General features: G+C 39.4%; 1 protein-coding gene across 2 annotated transcripts in view; it reads right to left on the bottom strand.

Annotated features, from left to right (window-relative positions):
• Window positions 1-300: 300 nt before the first annotated feature.
• Window positions 301-17,604, bottom strand: part of MACROD2 (mono-ADP ribosylhydrolase 2) — a 2,324,156-nt gene continuing 2,306,852 nt past the window's right edge. For both annotated transcript variants that reach the window (XM_027976486.2, XM_042230293.1), the window contains exon 19: window positions 301-3,983. The gene's annotated coding sequence lies outside the window, so the exon portion shown is untranslated. The remainder of the gene's footprint in view (window positions 3,984-17,604) is intronic.

Below are 17,604 nucleotides of genomic sequence, written 5' to 3'. Positions count from 1 at the left end.
AGTGTTCATTGGCTTCATCTCAACAATGTATATCTTCACCTCAGAGGCTGTTGCTAGGGTAACTACTTAGCATTCAGAGAAAAATTATATATTAGGTTTTATGTCTGTTCAAACTTCTGTATAGTTTAATTTTGAAAACAAGGCCACACCATTGATCAGTCTTAGTAGGGAAAGTTACAGTTGACTTGCAGGGGCAATTTTAAATACATATATTTGCAACCAGATATCTACTGTTAAATGAACAGTTTTGAGTCATTAACTGCTCACAGCCAAGGAACAAATTTCACAAAACACGGATAATTCCACCTTATCCTCTCAAACAAATTTTATTCATATTCTGCTCTAACAAATATAGCATGAAGGCAACAGTTGTTTAAGTTTCTTAGTGTATGGCACGGATGAAAAGAAACAAACATACTCAGAAGCAGTCCAGTGCTGAAATGCTGGTTTAACAAAAGAGGCACGTATTATTCTATTTAGCAGTTTATACCAGATCTCAGAAGACATTTTTTTTTTTCCTTGCAAGCAACAGACTACATTTATTTGCATTAAGTAAAAACATATCTTGATCAAGAAAATTACTTTTTTTCTGATTTTCCTTTATATCACAAATGTCAGGGTAAGGCAAATCCTTAATGAATCGTATGATAAAAACCCTATTCCCCAAGAAAATATATTGAACATATTCTGCTAACTTTGTTATTTTTCAAAGCAAAGCTGACATGCACCACATACAGAGAAATGTCATTTCAAATCGAGTGCATCAAGCAAAACTGTATTAATTCACAAAGAGGCTTTTCAGTGTTTCATAGAAAGATGTACAATTAGCTGCAATGACTAATAGGTGACCTAGTATCACAGGCTGTGTTTCAGATGCCTCCTTTGTAAGCTTTTGTGAAGGAAGGCTTGTCCATCACTTGAGTAGTTACCAGCTAGAGGACAGACCCTTTGTCTCTCCTACGATGAGTACCTTTTTAAATAGAACTATTACGTGGAAAGCCCACCTCCATCCTCTGTATGCAAACAGGACTTAAATAACGGGCTATTTGCCTCCCACTTTCCTTCCTATAAACCCTTGAGTCACCTAGCCTGGCTAGAATGTGGTTAGAAACTGACTTCCAGAATTCATGTTCCGAGAATGAATCAGTCTGGCAAATTTTCCATTGCACAGTTTGTGCAATGACAGCACCAGTGAGATAAAGGTTTCCTGCATTGTGGGTATCTTCCATGTGGCCAAAAGCCGGATTTTTAATGTTTTACTATTGAAATGAAAATCGCTTCATTGTTTGTTTTAAAGCCTAGAATCTTCTAGCCAAACAGCAACACAAAAGCCGAATCAGGGAAAAAATGAAAACATAATCTAATCATAAAGTGAAACGTAAACCAATTCGGGAGCAGGGTTGATGGTCTTTACTCCTGACTCAGTTTCCTGGATGCAGAGCCCACTTTCTTTTTCTATAATTTTCAGGCAGAGAACTGCTTCCTCTCATTGATACCCACCCACACTGAAAACTGGATGAATGGCTGTCATTGACATCAAAAGGAACACCAGGACAGACATAATTCTGATCCCTACTGTTGCTGCCAGAGACATCAGATCTTTGTCCATTAAAAAAAAGATCCCCATCTTTCTTGCCTCCTCACGTTGCTTTCCACTGGGACTCATTACTGAGCATGAGTAGCATGCACGCTTGGGAGTCACAGGAAAATGTCCTAGTAGATTGCGCTTGTCAAGTACTGGGTTGGCCAAGAGTGCATTCAGGTTTTCCTGTTACATCATACGGAAAACCCGAATGAACATGGCTGGGCAGCCCAACCCTTCATAAGAACTATGGCGACTGTCAACTAAGTCATACAGATGGTGTGAAATATAGAAACTGTATTCCCGTGGCATCATTTCTTGGATTAGTTAAAAAGAGGCTTTTTCTTGGTTTTCTAGAAAGCAGTGTCTAATGGCAGTAGAGGACATATAAGTTTCTATATCAAACTGTGGAATAATGGCAGAAGGGGGAACAGCCGTGTTCCAAAATCATGACGTCACTTAAATGTCACTGCTAGGTTGGTGAGCCGCTCTTAAAACAACAGAGGATGTTAAAACATAATACATAGGTCGAAATACAACTTATTATTCCAATAGACCAAATAAGCCATCAAATAAGGCAACAAATTCAGAAAAGCCAAAACAAAATTCATAGGAAGACAAGAAAGTGAAATTTTCTTTAAAGGAAGGAGCAAAACTGAAGAACTCCATGGATTTGTAGAAAGCAGAACCCCTGATTATTGTAGAAATGCTCCATGTGATCTGTTCCTTTTCTCCCTCTACTAAGAAAAAAACATGCAGTTAACTTACAATTCTGAAGCCCTCATAAGGAAGATGGGTTTAGGAAGATGGGTTTAAGGAGATGGAGAGAGGGGGAGAAATGGAGAAAGCAGAATCAACATATATACACTATTGTGTGTTAAATTGACAGCTGAAGGGAAGTACCTCACAGTGAGCTCAGTCTGGCCTCTGTGATGACCCAGATGCTGGGATGGGGACAGGGGAGGGAGGCACCAGAGGGAGGGGTTATATGTGTAATTACCGCTGATTCTCGCTATTGTATGGCAGAAACCAACACAACAGTGTAAAAAATTAAAAAGCAAAAACCAGGGGAAAAAAGATATGCAAGAAATAATGGGAGTTTCCACAGGGATGGGTCTTAGAGCCAGGGAGGCAGGCTTCTTGCCTTCTGAGGGTTCTATCCTTGTTGGCTCTGGGACGATATTTGTGACAACCTCTGACGTCTTCCTGTGCCCTTAATCCCTTGTGCCCACTGTGCCAGGGACATCTTGGTTTATTAGTCCCACTGCTTCCCTTCAACGTGTGCTGGGAGAGGGGACAGCCATCAGATTAGTCTTGAACTTGGCGTGAACAAAGCACACCATTTAAATGCAAACCAGGAAGCCAGAACTACAAGCAAGGCCTCTAACTGCCTCCATATTCAAACGAGAGTCTGCTCTGTGGGTCATCAGTCCTTGGGTAAAAATAAGGTGTTCTTTTATGAAAAGCAGATGTATAAAGATTTCAAGGGGAACTTTTTGGATTCTAAATGCAGCAGTCTCCCTCTCAATTAAAAGGCCCAGGAAAGTGCCCTTAGAATTGCGTCACAAGAAATCACTTCTCCCTGAGGGAAAAACACAGTAAAGACTTCCTGAACCAGGTGAGCTCTGCTGAAAGTCAGTGTCAGACAAGAACTAACGCTGACTTGTTGCCAAGGAAGAGACCAGGGGCTGGCCGCCTTCCCTGTTAACGCCTCTGTGGTCTGCTCCAGATTAAAACCTGCCTTCATATTCCTCCTTAGAGCCTCATGGAACAGTGTTGGACGTTGGGAACCCCTGAATAAAAGACCATTTGCAACCGATCCTCTTGACCTTTTTCCAAGTGATTTCTGAAGGTTTTTGCCCATTTTCTGTCCTGCCTCCTTCCTCTGTGGATTCTACTGATATAGGGTTTGATGTTTCCTCAAATGCAGCTTATCAGTCACCTTCCTTCTCTCTCTCTCTCTGTTTTTTTTTGGAAGAAACCACTGTACCAGCCAGCTTTGTGAAATAACCGAGTAAGCAGACAGGGGCCAGAACGCACTGTGTGTTACACGTGCCACTGAGACCCTGGGGCGGAGTCGGGAGAAGAAAAGACAGAAACGACAGGGATAGCGCCTGAAAGTTGCATTCACGTGGGGCCCCCACCAAATGAAACAAAGCTTTTTTTTTTCTTTTTCTTTTTTTTTTTCTTTCTGCGGGTAAACAGAACAAAACGCAGCTGGAGAAATGAGAGCAAAGGATTCCCCATCCTTCGGTGGGACGCGCCTCCCCCCACCCCCACCCGCCTGCACAGTGCAGGTGCGCGCCAGCGTCTTCTTGCACCTCCCCAGGGCCAGGAGGCCTGAACACTGAGGACTGTCATTTACTGCTACCTCGTTGTCCCTTTGCTTCGTCGTGTGCCCCTGCCGAAGACAAGGAGAAGCCATTTGTTAAAGACGTCATCATAGGTTGAGCAAGCAGTATCTTTTAAATACAGCCATTTAAATGTTTCTCACCCTTCAAAGGTGCCTAGAAAGATGTTTAATTATCAGAGAGCTTGGGATATCTGAGCTGTCATTGGTAGCATGGAGTATCTTTAAAGACCATATAAATCATTGTTAATAGATGTACACAACATGGACAACTTGCTGTTGGGGGAGATTAACTCAAGTCTTCAAAGTATTATTTGAGAAACCGAATCTTGAAGCCATGGGTCCTCTCTTCTTGGCCCTATCACGTGTTTCAGTTTCCAGGGCTCAACACAGAAATGGTAAAAATGTACATGATGCTGGTTTGCAAAAGACATGGATGGTCATCCCACTGCTTTGAGATCGTACTTATTAAGTAGGCCTCTGCTGTGTTCTCCACTGTGAAAGAACTCTAAGATATCCTGCCTTAGAAGAACCTATAGGGAAATGCATAGATCACAAGTACACTGCAAAGTCTTTTGAAAAATGAATTTAACCTACACCACTACCAAGACATAAAATACTCCCATTGCCCCAGAAAGTTCTCACTTCAATTATGAACCCTACTCTTTTTAATAAAAATTTATTTATTTTAATTGGAGACTAATTACAATATTGTGGTGGTTTTTGCCATACACTGACATGAATCAGCCACAGGTGTACATGTGTCCCCCATCGAGAACCCCCCTCCCACTTCCCTCCCCATCCAACCCTCAGGGTCGTTCCAGTGCATCAGCTTTGAGCACCCTGTTTCAGGCATTGACCTTGGACTGGTCATCTCTTTCACATATGGTAATATACATGTTTCAATGCTATTCTCTCAAACCATCCCACACTTGCCTTATCCCACAGAGTCCAAAAGTCTGTTCTTTATATCTGTTTCTTTTGCTGTCTTGCATATAGGGTCATCGTTACTGTCCTTCTAAAGTGAAAGTGAAGTCGCTCAGTCGTGTTTGACTCTTTGCGACCTGTGGACTGTAGCCCACCAAGCTCCTCCGTCCATGGGATTCTCCAGGCAAGAATACTGGAGTGGGTTGCCATTTCCTTCTCCAAATTCCATATATATGCACTAATATACTGTATTGGTGTTTTTCTTTCTGACTTACTTCACTCTGTATAATAGGCTCCTGTTTCATCCATCTCATTAGAACTGACTCAAATGTGATGAACCCTACTCCTGCTGGAAGGAGCAATTGATCTGATTTCTGTTACCTTAAATTACATCTTGCCAAGGATGAACTGGAGATGATCTCTGAGCTAACTTTCTGTTCTAGTATCCTATGAATCTTTAAAAAAAATGCTCTTTGAGGTGTGTATGTGTATGGAAAAGCAGTATAGTGTTCATTGTAGATAATATTTAAAATATCCAAAAGTAGACAAAGAATCCTGCATGATCCTTCTATTGATACTAACTTCTGTAATTATGTTACACAGTATTTCCTTATATTAGTTTTCTATCTCTTTCTACCTATATATAAACTATTAATTTTAATAATGAAAATTGCAAACATGAAGGAAATTAGACAACAGTAAGTATATCTAGAATATATTCACCATCCAGATTTAGTGTTACTATTTTTAAAATTTACTTGCAATCTTTATTAAAAAAAATAAAACAGTATGGATAAATTAAAATATTTACAGATAGTTTTAATTTGTCTGTATATTATCTCCTGCTTCCCAGAGATTACTAAATCCTGATATTAGTGTGAATCCACAACATGCATGTTTTTATACTTTTCAGTTCAGTTCAGTTCAGTCACTCAGTCGTGTCTGACTCTTTGCGACCCCATGAATCACAGCACACCAGGCCTCCCTGTCCATCACCAACTCCCGGAGTTCACTCAGACTCACATCCATCGAGTCCGTAATGCCATCCAGCCATCTCATCCTCTGTCGTCCCCTTCTCCTCCTGCCCCAAATCCCTCCCAGCATCAGAATCTTTTCCAATGAGTCAACTCTTCACATGAGGTGGCCAAAGTACAGGAGTTTCAGCTTCAGCATCATTCCTTCCAAAGAAATCCCAGGGTTGATCTCCTTCAGAATGGACTGGTTGGATCTCCTTGCAGTCCAAGGGACTCTCAAGAGTCTTCTCCAACACCACAGTTCAGAAGCACCAATTCTTCAGTGCTCAGCCTTCTTCACAGTCCAACTCTCACATCCATACATGACCAATGGAAAAACCATAGCCTTGACTAGACGGACCTTAGTCGGCAAAGTAATGTCTCTGCTTTTGAATATGCTATCTAGGTTGGTCATAACTTTCCTTCCAAGGAGTAAGCATCTTTTAATTTCATGGCTGCAATCACCATCTGCAGTGATTTTGGAGCCCCCCAAAATAAAGTCTGACACTGTTTCCACTGTTTCCCATCTATTTCCCATGAAGTGATGGGACCAGATGCCATGATCTTCATTTTCTGAATGTTGAGCTTTAAGCCAACTTTTTCACTCTCCACTTTCACTTTCATCAAGAGGCTTTTGAGTTCCTCTTCACTTTCTGCCATAAGGGTGGTGTCATCTGCATATCTGAGGTTGTTGATATTTCTCCCAGCAATCTTGATTCCAGCTTGTGTTTCTTCCAGTCCAGCATTTCTCATGATGTATGCTGCATATAAGTTAAATAAGCAGGGTGACAATATACAGCCTTGACGTACTCCTTTTCCTATATGGAACCAGCCTGTTGTTCCATGTGCAGTTCTAACTGTTGCTTCCTGACCTGCATACAGATTTCTCAAGAGGCAGGTCAGGTGGTCTGGTGTGGGACCATACTTTTACACACATATATATTTATAAATAGACACAATAGGAAGTAGGTAGTATTATATGGTATATTATAAAATAGACATAAGTAATTATTCTTTTAACCATTCATTAATATTGTTACAAATTTGTGATCCATATATATTATGGTTTTCATTTGTGTTCACCATTCTCCTTGGCTTGCAGTTGTTTGCTACACCATACTGTTTTCTCTGGGCTCAATTTTCTTTTTACTGTTGTGCCACCTTTGGTAGCTTTTAGAGAAAAGGTATGTGAGTAGCAAATCTTTCTTTTTTCTTGAAAATGGCAAATGTCGTTTTCTTAAATGATACTGAAACTAGTGAAGAACTCTATGTTGACCATTATTTTCATCCATGTTTTGAAGACTTAGGATTATTCCATTATCTCCTGACCTAAATTCTTGATCTTGGGAAATTGCTGTCCTTGCAATACCTATTTATTTGTGGTTAACGCTTTCTCTTTGTTTTAATTTTTCCTCTCTGTTGGTGTTCTGCAGTGCATAAGTGTGAAATTATTCTGTTTTGTTTGTGCTGGATCTGAGTTGCGGCATGCAGGACCTTCCATTTTTGCTGTGGCGTGTGGTATCTTTTAATTGTGGCATGTGGGATCTTTAGTTGCAGTATGCAAACTCATGGTTGCGCCATGTGGGAGGCCTGTGGGATCTAGTTCCCTGACCAGGGATGGAACCTGGGCCCCCCCGCATTGGGAGTGCAGAATCAGCCACTGGACCACCAGGAAAGTCCCATGAATTTATTTTAAATATGCTCTTCTTGTAACTTATGATTCTTCTTTTAACTCAAATGTTTTGACTTTCATCAATTCTGATAAATCCTCAGCAGTATCTTTCAAATACTATCAACATCTCCTTTTAGAGCTCTTGTTGAACACAAAATGTCTTAGTTATTCTATTTCTATTCCTTATGTCTCCTCATGTGTCATTTATATTGCTATACATTTACTTGCTTTTTCCAATTGTTAATTTTTCATAGTTTGCTGCTTTCTTACAGTTTTTTGTCCACTTTTTATCTTTTGTCATTTAAATGTATTTATTTTATGAAATCTCCAACATTACCGTAAAGTTCTTGTAGTGCTAATCATCCTGCAATTTTACCTATCAACTCTCATTCATAATAGATCGTTTCTTTGTGTGTTTTATAAACACATCTTTGGAAATTTATTTCTTCAGGAGGAATTCTAAAGGATAGTTTTACATTACATTTCTATTTGCTAACTCTCCCAGGGGGTCACACTGGTCTATAATCAAGACCAGTATAATCACACTGGTCTAAATTAATTTCTTGGTTTGTATATTACTGTATGACTTTAGATGGCATAAATTTGTGCTTCAAACACATGGTGTGTATGTGTTTTCTGGTTACCATGGAGCCTTTTCTTTCCCCATGAAGCACCCTAGGCCAGCTCAAGTCTCCTTGTTAATATCTTGAGCTGGGAATCCTAGATTTATTTATGTAGAGGTGTCAATTTTAGTTCCTTACCTTGAGTGGCCCAAGGTCCAGGCGGGCATTAAAACCCAAATTTCTTGCCTTAGAGTCTATATTTGCACCAACAACTGAACTGTAGTTCTGGGGGCTCTTCAGCTCACCAGATTATTGCTTTGGCCTCAAATTCCTCTTCATTTTTGACGGCTTTCTTGTTAACTTTGTATTTAAAAAATATTTTTGTTACAGCTTATCTCTCATTTCTAAGGATTTGTATTGAGTGAGTGTTGTTTTTTTTTTATTTTTTTCCACTTTTTCAGTCACCTATTGCTACAAAACTAGCCAAGCCAAAACATAGTGGCCCCCAAACTCACAATTTATTATTTATTATTTCCAATGATTCTATAAATTGGCTCAGACTCAGGTGGGCAGTTCATCTACTCTAGGTGGCATCCACTGGGGTCTGAACATCCAAAATGCCCTCTCACTTTCTAAAATCTCTCTCCACATGGCCATCCCCATTCTATACCACAGATTGAGCTTTGTAGAGGGTGGCTGGATTCTAAGAGCAAGCATTCTGAAAGCATATAGTTACCGGGTCTCTTAAAGCCCACCCTGGAAGCCACACTTGGCCTGCCATGTTTCTCCAGAAACAGAAGCTCAGATTCCATAAGCATCTTTTGCTGTGGTGGTGGTTTAGTTGCTAAGTCATGTCCAACTTTCTTGTGATATCATGGACTACAGCCCACCAGTCTCCTCTGTCCATGGGATTCCCCAGCCAGGACTACTGGAGTGGGTTGCCATTTCCTTCTCCAGGGGATCTTCTCTACCCAGGGAAGATGAACCCAGGTCTCCTGCATGGGCAGGTGGGGTCTTTACCACTGAGCCACCTGGTAAGCCTGTAACCATATTTACATGCCCTCAAATGCTTGTTGAAAACTTATTTTTACATTTGCATAGCACTCTATTGATTCATGGAACTGTTCCTCTGTTGTCATTTATGATATCCTTGATTATTTTTTTTTATATCCTTGATTTTTAAACAAATTATACAACACTAAATTTTCTTGTATTATGTCTTTGAACTCTAATTTTAATCCCATTTCACTGTATTTCATTAATTTTCTTGGAGGTATGATGCACAGAACTAAAGGTTCTTCCTGTTGAGCTACCAATAACCTGTACAAACCCAGCTACGTAAAGGATAATGAAGTTCCTTAGGTCATACTGTTTGCTGTGGCAACTGTGTTCAGAAATGCACTATTTTTTTTTTAGGGAACAGTACTGTGTCAAAGAATTTTGTTCTGGAGGTATCTGAACTTTCACTGATCAACTGAGTGATCCTGTGCGAGTCATTTCCTCCTGGAGTTGCAGGACTGCTCTGAAGAGGTAAGGGAGGAGTCAGGATACATACATTCGCGACAAAGTTACACTAATTTTGAACTTTAAGTTTTGACAACTTATTCACTTGCGTAAAGGTATGTTCAGTCCAGTTCAGTCACTCAGCCATGTCCAACTCTTTGCGAAAGGTATGTAGGTAGATTCATGTTTATGGCCAAGGGAAATATTTTGATATTAACCAAAGAAAACATACTTATTTTGGTATTTCATCTAGATATTGATCATACAGAAAAGGAATATTGTCTGTAAGAAAAAATAATCTAGACAAGAAGTCTATAGTGTGCTGGCAGTGAAAGGGAAGAAGGTAAGGCAGCACTTAGGAACTTGTATTTAAATTGTTCAGGTTTAGTCCCACTTCATTACTTTTTAATGGAAACTTCTCTACCATATCATTTCTGCAGCTTAGGATAATTTTACCTACATGAATAAGGTTTAAAAAAAGGAGAAATGTTTTTAAGACCATGTTTGTATGAGTTTACATTTTTTTATCAGTCCTATGCGGTATATGTATTGCACAAATACTATTATAATTTAGTTTTAAATAAAGTTTAAAATCATGGTGGGAAGACAGCTGCCTACGTTCACATATTCTCAAACTTTAGTCTGCCACCATGCTGGAGCTTGAGTCTGGTGCAGCTTGGACTTCTGGGAGAGTACAGAAGCCTGTGGAGAAGACGCTGGGAGGTGTGACTAAAAAATTTTGCCTGCCATATTCCACCACCCTGACACTGAGTCCTGAGGGGACTTATGATGGGAAAGGACAAGGGCAGTTCTTTCTGAACAGAAATAGATAAGGTGCATATCAAAGGAATAATTTCAATGAGGCCAGATTCTCGCATCTTCCCATATGTAGAAAAGTGCTAAATTCATTACCTTGAGATGTCTGGTTTTCCTTAATTAATGGCAATCTTTTGATGTTTCAACTACCTGGTTTTTGTTGCAAAACTATGTATCCTGGCTCTTCCCTTGCCTCTTCAAAGCAACACCTCAGAGCTATCTGAGAGGTTGCCTCCTGGTCTTGAAGTCCTCAGAGATTTCACTGAATAAAACATAATTTTCAACTTTAAGGTTGTGTATTTTTTTCTTCCAGTTGAAAGTTTTGGGAACCAAATGAAGAAGCCCAGAGCAGAGTTCCTCACCTGAACTTTACCAGGGATCTCTTGGGCCACAACACCTCCTTGGGGAGTCCAGATGACTTTTGGTAGGTCACTGCTGGTTTTCAGATCTCCTATTGTTGGTTAATGATGCTAAATTTTATGCAGTGGTGTTAAGCTCTCTTTTGGAGAAGTCAGTGGTCCTTGAAACTTTAGTTTCAAGAAGAGGTACCTGGGTTATCCTCAGGGCACTGGCAAGATTTTGTTCAGTTTAGACACTCGGAGGTTTTATTCTCAATTGAAAATCTGGGAAGATTTTGCTCAGTTGTAAGAACACTGAGTAGGGTTGGATTGCCTATGTTTTTCCTTGAATTGCCTCCCATAATAGAATCTGTCAGAATAAAACCAAAATCTCATGAGAGTTTTCAGCTCTGAAGAAGGGGACATCTCTTGGCTGGCAATGGCTTTCTCAGGCAACTGAGAAACTTACATGAGTGGTGGAGGCAAAGACGTCATGCCATGTAGCTGTCCCTATAGGAAAATACATTCATTTTAATTAAAGCTTGCTCTGCTGGGGACATGAGCTCCCATGGTAGTCTTATACCACCAGAGGGAAAACCTGAGACATGCTAAGAGGAGCTGAAACTACTCTGGGGCAAACCCTGGAGGAGTTAAGGTCACAAGCGGTACACTGGCCCATCACCTGATTATCACTAGTAATTCTATTTTGACAAACCAACCTCTGAATGCAGAATAAAGCTTTCAAAACAAAAAAGGAATGACAGATTGCCAGCCTCCAACTAATACCCCAGACAGGTCTATGTTCCTACAGTATTTACTTAATTGGCAATTAAAGAAAGTCTCGTCCCGATAATAACTAATAATGGGGTTCTTTTATTGCATAAACAGTTTAAAAAAGAGCCTGCTTGATTAAAAGAAAAATCCTTTCAAAATTCTGACCTTAAAGAAACAAAAGCCCCTCCAGGGATAGTTTGCATTTCTCTTCATCTGTTTTGAAATGTAATGTTCAACCTGATCATCTGTGTGTGTGTTGAGAACTTGATCTCTGCCATTCAAAATGTATAGTGTACATACGTCAGCCAATTGAATAGACTGGGGTTCTGAGAAGTCTTTGTCTGGCCATGCCAACTCTCAGGGGCTTTTCGCCATCTTAACCTTCATTGTGTTAGCTTGCACAATGCAGGCCTTTCTTAAATTATTTTGAGGAGTAACCTTTCTGAATCTTGTTTAGCTGGCATTTTTGCACTCTCTTCTGAGGAAGGCTTTTGCCTTATTGTTTAAGTCACTATTAAGATATATCTCATTAATGGCCAGTTGATGGATCTTTAAATGGGACTTAGGAATTGGTAAACATTTAGAGCTCTCTCATTACAAAAAGCTGTTTTATTGGTACTTATTAAAAAGAAATTAAAGGGTGAAAAATATATATCGAATGATTGACCTAGGAATACCGTTAGTTTAAAACAAATAAGAAAAACCAGCTTGTGACTTTTGGTTAATCATATTGTGGTGTAAACTTGTTTCACTGGAGAATGCTTCCCCTGGTTGGTATTATAAGACAGGGCATATAGATCTCACCCTCAGGAAATAGTGATTAAACATACTAAAGGAAACCAGTAGGGCTACCTGAGCTTTACCATATAAAGTAAAAACTGGGAGCTAATATTCAAGGGCTAATAGTAATAAAATTAGTGATTTTGCTTTGGGTTTAACTTGTGCACTCAGAAAGAGGGCCTTGTTGAATACCTTATGCAAGCTTTTGAAGACACGGTAAGTTAAACTCTAAAGTCCTAGAACTTAGAACATATTTTCTCTGAAAGGTGAATTAAATAAGATGTGGTTCGGCAAATCAATTTTTAAATATCATTTAGGTGACAGACCAGTTCTTTGGAGAATTAAAAGCAACTGTCTTTGCCTTGCTAATTTCTACAAATTAGAAATGTAAGGACAGCCCACTATGACTTGAGACTGAGTCTAATGAGCTCAACCAAGTAGAACCTGAAACCAAGGGGGAAAAAGGCAAAAGTGGCCCTTTTAAACTCAAATTGTCACTGGATGCAAGTTCCTGTGCCTGATGCACAGCGAGGCCAAAGAAACCAAACCATCAGAATTTGGAGCAAAGAGCAGTTTCTTGCAGGGCCACGTAAGGCGAATGGGTGGCTGGTACCACCCTGAACTCCCAGATAGGCTTGGGGGAGAAGGGTTTAATAGGCGAAGTTTGGGCTGAGGGCTACATGGTTTGTGACTTTCCTCTGATTGGTTGGTGGTGAGGTAAAGGGTGGTGCCCAAGGAGTCCTGTGCTCAGCCTGAAGTGGGGGCCTTAGTTCTTGCAGCAGAGCTCAAACATTTTGTTGTTACGCATACTCCTGGGGGAGGAACCATGGGCCGCTTTATCGCTGCACTCTTGGTTCTTGACTGCTCTCCTTTGCTTCTTCATTCCCCGGTAAGCAACTGTTTGAATCTGCTCTTTGGAACTCAGGGAAGAGTCAAGAAGGCTGAAGGAAGCTTATTTCCTACAAACAAGAAAGGGACAGGGAAAGGATTTGTACCCAAAGGGCCCTACAAGGTCCTGCTTAGTTTCAAAACTGCTGGAAAGGGTCTCTTGGCCAAAATTCACTTTATAGCCTCCTTAAGGGTAAGGGCTTATCAAGAACAAATACCAATCTTAAAGTCTTTTCCATGACTAGTGAAGCCTTATTCATCTGAGCACGCAACTTTAATGTATTCCAACTGTTATTTATAAAGTAGTAAGTGTACATTGTGAGAGGTGGACTGTGAAGAAGGCTGAGCACTGAAGAATTGATGCTTTTGATCTGTGGTGTTGGAGAAGACTCTTGAGAGTCCCTTGGACTGCAAGGAGATCCAACCAGTCCATCCTAAAGGAGATCAGTCCTGGGTGTTCTTTGGAAGGACCGATGCTAAAGCTGAAACTCCAGTACTTTGGCCACCTCACGCAAAGAGTTGACTCATTGGCAAAGACTCTGATGCTGGGAGGGATTGGGGGCAGGAGGAGAAGGGGACGACAGAGGATGAGATGGCTGGACGGCATCACCGACTCGATGGATGTGAGTTTGAGTGAACTCTGGGAGTTGGTGATAGACAGGGAGGCCTGGCGTACTGCAATTCATGGGGTTGCAAAGAGACACAACTGAGCGACTGAACTGAAGTGTACATTGTACTATCTGATTCATAACTAAGTTTTTAAACTGAAGCTATGAGAGCCCTAGTTTTCTCTGTGTATATATTACACATATGAGACGTCTCTACCTCTGGAAAATACTATCAAAATTAAACTTATAAAAGCGCTCTGTTTAAAGTGCTTATGAACTAAATATTTCTAAATATGAAGAAGCAGGCCAGAATTAATTTTAGGTTCAAACAATCTAGAAAGTATTCAGTATTAAATTAACATCTGGCATCAAGCTTAAGATTGCTGGTTTAACTAATAAAGACTTGTCTTTTATTTTACCTAGGTTTAATGCAGGTCAATACATTTATTTCTGTTACAGAGTTTGTCAACAATAAAAATTAACTTGGTATGATGAAATTCTTATAAATACACTATAAAGGAGACAAGATAAGCTTTGGGGTAAACTCTTTAGAAATAATTATGCTTTAGGAATGTCTACTTGAAAATAATCTCTCCATATGATTTGGTAAGTTGAAGAATCATGCTAAATTAAGTTAAACAGTGGAAGCTTATTGAAGAGCTAGGTCATTCCCAAATAAGATACTGAAACATTCTCTTCCCTTTACAGAGAAGCTAAAGATATTTAGAACTATTCATATATATGTTTGGTGCCACATTGAGATATTTTTATAAGAAAGCACATGTTTTTAGAAATTATTATTGATATTTGTTTGCCATGCCAAACTACAGAACACCAAGTTTGTTCATAATTACTTATTTCTTCTTAGTATATAGTAGGACAGTAAGATGTGTGTTGTGAACAAAAGGTATGAAAGATGGAATTGTGTTTTTTTTAAGGGAAAAGAAAATAATTTTCTAGATGGGGAAAAAATAGGGGACAAAATAATAAGCATACAGAAAGTTGGTGGAAAATAAGCCTGAGCAATGAGTTTTGTGCATGGTCAGGACTGGTTGAATTTAGATTGAATTTAATAAGGTAGATGGATTTTGTTGTTAAAAGTAAGCTGGTGTAAGACTGGGGTTTCATTTTCTCTCTGCTAAGAGAATAAAGTTTTCTTGGAGTGTGGCATTGGTAAAAGATTGTGAGTTTCTGTGCCTTTAAGTGATCTGTTTTTACTTTTGAAATCTTTTGTCAACTTTAGCTAAGTGTTCACTGTGATCCTATTTGACCAAGTGTTTTCAAACTTTTTGTTATTTTTGACAAACTTCCTATCAAGTTTTAATTAACATCTCCAGCTAACTTTAAAAGGCTTCAGAGGACCCCTATGGCAGCTCAGAGAAGAATATCAGACTAATTAGGTTTATGGTATGTTAAATTGCTTGAGAAACATTGTCAACTGATTAGAGACGAACCTTCGGTTATATTTTGTGGATAAATGTCATTAATACAGATATCCTAAAATACGTATTAATTCCTAAAATTCTGATATGCCCTGGTATAATATTGATCATAAATTCTAGTTTTTATCGTAAAATCTTATAGGTCACAGCAATATCCAAGTTTCTTGTCAATCGCATGATAATTTGATCTGTAACCAAGCCTTTTTAAGTCTTGCTACTTAAAGTCAATCATTATTTTACCTTGATGCTTCTATAAAAATGAAGGTCTTCAAGAAAATTCATAGAAAGGATTTTTGATAAATAGAAGTTTCTGAGCACTTTAGATCATATCACTGAGCTGGGTAAGAAATTACAAAACTAATGGAAAACCTGAAGATTTCACCCAGATCATCAGGAATTAACTGATAAATATAATTTGTGATATTATGACTTTTGGGGAAATATACTCTTAATTTTTGTTTTCTAAAAAAAAACAAAAACATGCTTTTATGCTATGGCCCTCAACAAGTTGACAAAGTATACTTCCGTAAATAAACATGAGACATCTTTTTCTCTCTACCTATCCTTCTAGGATTTGGCTTCTCCAGTTAGATGTTCTGTGGACTTGATGATTTACTGCAACCAGATTCCAACTATTTATACTAATCATTATTTTAATTTGTTCTTTTTTGTTTCCAAATTGTTTATGCTCTGTATCTATCTCTGCTGTACTATGACTTTATTAATGTTACTAGCTGTATTGCCTATTGTCTAATTTATAAGATTGCCTCTTGTATTACCCTGTGTGTGACCAATTCTCCAACAAAATCAGTGATGGCTAAAAGTCTTGAGTTAATCCACCATATACACACAACTCTACATAAAATAACTGTAATAGTGCAACTCTAGATATGGGAAGAAGCCACAGGGGAAAACATTTCCTGGATCATAATAGACTAGTAATGCAAGCAATCCAGAGAATTTTAATTATCAACAGGACCTAATCCAAAAAAATAACACATTGAGTGACCTATCAACAGAATATCTGTCTGGTTTAGGAATGAGCCATTCCTAGCACTGGGCCACAAAATTGGTCATGAAATGTCTCCCAAGGCTGGTCAGATTTTGACCAAGGGGAAGCACTGTGAAGGAAAAGTGTTGCCTTCCATATACTGTGGCCCCCACAGTGAGCCCTCAGGATGGAGACAAACAGGCTGCCTTGTGCCAAGCCCTCAATCATTGTAGCCACCCCCAGCGGCACACCAAGGGGGATTCAGGGTGGGGAAGAACAGGACAGTGGCCCTAGATAGCTCAGGTGCTTAGCAAAGGACTGATTTTAATGAGCCCAGACTCTTGCATCTTCCCATATATAGACAAGCACTAAATTCATTAATTTGAGATATCTGGTTTTCCTTAATTATCAGCAATCTTTTGGTATTGTGGCTACTTGGTCTTTGTTGCAAAACTCCTATAAATCCAGACTGCTCCCTTACCTCTTTGGAGCAGCCCTTCAGAGCTACTCTGGGCTTGAAGTCCACAGAAAGTCATCGAGTGAGACAAAATTCTCAACTTTTCGGTTGTGTCTTTTTTCTTCAGTCGACAGAGGCAAGGATGTCAACACATCTGTGTGTAGCTCCAGGTAACACACAGTTCATTTATCCCATAGGATTTTTTCACAGTTAAGTATTTTAAGCCAGGAATCAGACTAGCAAACCTGGCTTCTTTCCTTTAATTCTTCTCACCAGCCCTCAAGGTACAAAAAAGAGTAACAGACCACTCAGTATTCTAGATACACTTTAGTCTTGGCTGAGTGATTTAGAATGTTGGTCTAGAAAATCTCCTAAACATCATCTAGTCCCATTTATTTTCCTGTGGTATTTCCTGGGGCTCATTCAAGTCAACAAACCTTTGTACAGATGTGAAGGTCCACAGGTAGTGGGGTAAGAGGACAAAACATAAGGCAGGCTTCTTTCAGCCCAAACACGCTCAAATGCCTTTTACATTCTCCAGGGCAAAGATTTAGTGTTATGCTTAAAAACAGATATACTAAACAACTCAGCAGGTAGCTTCTGGAAAAGCAATACTTCAGAATCAGCTTGGGGTTGCTGCAATAATTTGTTCACTCCAGGAAGCCAGGGGGTGAGCTAGATGGAAAAATTGTTTTCTTGTCAAAGCTCAGAAAACCAGGGTCCTGCACAATCTGGAGATGCTGTAGCTTATCTTTTTCTTTTAAAGATGGTGAGCTTCTAGGGCTAATCCTAGCTCCTTATAATATGTTATTTGGCATAAAGATTTTAAAAGCTTATCCTGAGCCACGCTGTGGGACTTGATAGAACTGAGGGAAATCCAACATGCCTTTTACAAACAGT

This window comes from Ovis aries, chromosome 13 (genome assembly GCF_016772045.2).
Source record: "Ovis aries strain OAR_USU_Benz2616 breed Rambouillet chromosome 13, ARS-UI_Ramb_v3.0, whole genome shotgun sequence".
Taxonomy (NCBI): Eukaryota; Metazoa; Chordata; class Mammalia; order Artiodactyla; family Bovidae; genus Ovis; species Ovis aries.
The sequence above is the reverse complement of the archived record's forward strand: the minus strand, read 5'-3'. Positions and strand labels throughout refer to the sequence as shown.